Genomic DNA, 1,778 nt, shown 5'->3' on the forward strand with positions numbered 1-1,778 from the left:
ATCAGAGGGAGGACATTTGTAGGCCTGTGCATGGGAATGGATCAGCGGGGGGGGGGGGGGGGGGGGGTGGGAGTGGAGTGCTGGGGTGTGGTGGATGGGAGCTGGGAGCAGGGTAGTGGACCCAGAGATGGTTAGAATATAGGATATGGAGCATAAGGGAGGTAGGTGCTGAGGCTATTAGGCAGTTGGGGTACTGAGTGCTTTGACTAGGAGCCCTGCAGGAGGTATATAGTGGTGTTGGGCTGTAGGGTGGCGAATGCTGCTGCCTGAGCTAGTCCTGGCACATCTCCTAGATGATTTTGCAGGATCCTGATGGCTGTGGAAGGGGGACTACTGACAACTGTGTGACCTCTTCCCCAACCCTACCCACAAGGAAAAAGCTCCAATGCCAAAATAACTATTCAGCACTGTACTATCTTGTCTAGCTATTCTTGTACTGCACTCAGTATATTAGGTATTACAGAATTGGCCAGAGTTCAAAATAAACTCATGTAACTACATGCAACTAAAATTACATTTTGTTTTAGTTTTTGATTCAATATTTTAAGCAAATACACTGAATATTGCTGTACAAATATGAATTTTGGTGGGTTTTTTTACTATAAGCCTCACTTGTTTCAGGCTATTCAGAATGCTTCCCTTGTTGCAGGGAAGACTAGAACCATCTCTTAAATATAGGTAAAACCTCACCTTCTCGCTAAGCTCTGCAAGACTTCTGCTCATGATGAATAGAGTTTGCAAGACTGAATAGCAACTTGCACTTCTTGAACTAAATGGCATAGGTCCTTGGAAATTAGACAATTGTATTTAAACATGATAAAATTTGCTATTGAAGTGACTGTCTATGCTGTCTGTAACACCTTCTTCCCAGTGATAGGTACTTTGTTACGTTCTAAATCACTTACATTAGTTCAGGGATAATATTTTTAAGACTTCAGATAAATTGTATGGTACTAATGTAACCAGTATGCAGTGAGGCCATATCTGATTTGAGGTCAGGTCATAGCCAGGAAAGTTAAAGTGTAGACTCCTAGAACATATTTCTGTAGGGGAGTTAGAGATGATAGTGAAGAAGTCATCCACCAGAACTGCAGCTATCAGTGGTAAACCTTGTTGACAGATTGAGAAGAAGCTATCTGATGAAAAGTAGCCACTGCTGTACTTCAAATGCAGGTTTTCATCAGGCTTCATCTATCTAGCATCTGGCCTCAGCCAGATGATGGGCATCTGGATTTTTTGGGAAGAAGGAAAAAGTTTTAGCTACGTAATATCTCCCTTCTCTTTTACCTTTAGCAGTTTTATGTGAATATGGAAAAGGTTGTGGAAGAAAATATAATCACCACGGTACTTTGAAGGGGGAGGAGGAGCATAGGAACAAAAGCTCAGGTGGATGTTACTATGCTGTGGTTGTGGCCTATAAAGAGTTCATAAAGTCTGAGCAAATATGGCATGTTTACCTATGTATTTATACACTTACATACATTTTCTTTTTATATTAACTAGAAGCAGAAATGCATCACTTTAGAGAACTTGTTGTCAATATTTTCATCCCCTCAGTCCAATTTCTCTGATACTCCAGCAGTAATTACAGTCTAGAACCTTGATTTTATTAATTTCGGTTTTATTTGCTATGGGATTTTTCCGCTATACTTGTGCGTAGGGGACCTCAGAACATTCATGGTCTCTTAAGACCTAAGCTCATTTACTAAGAAGCTGCACCTGTGCAACATCGTGGGTGAAATATGGTCATTACCACACTCAGCCATAGATTAGACCTG

Source organism: Accipiter gentilis, chromosome 22 (genome assembly GCF_929443795.1).
Source record: "Accipiter gentilis chromosome 22, bAccGen1.1, whole genome shotgun sequence".
In the NCBI taxonomy this organism is placed as follows: domain Eukaryota; kingdom Metazoa; phylum Chordata; class Aves; order Accipitriformes; family Accipitridae; genus Astur; species Astur gentilis.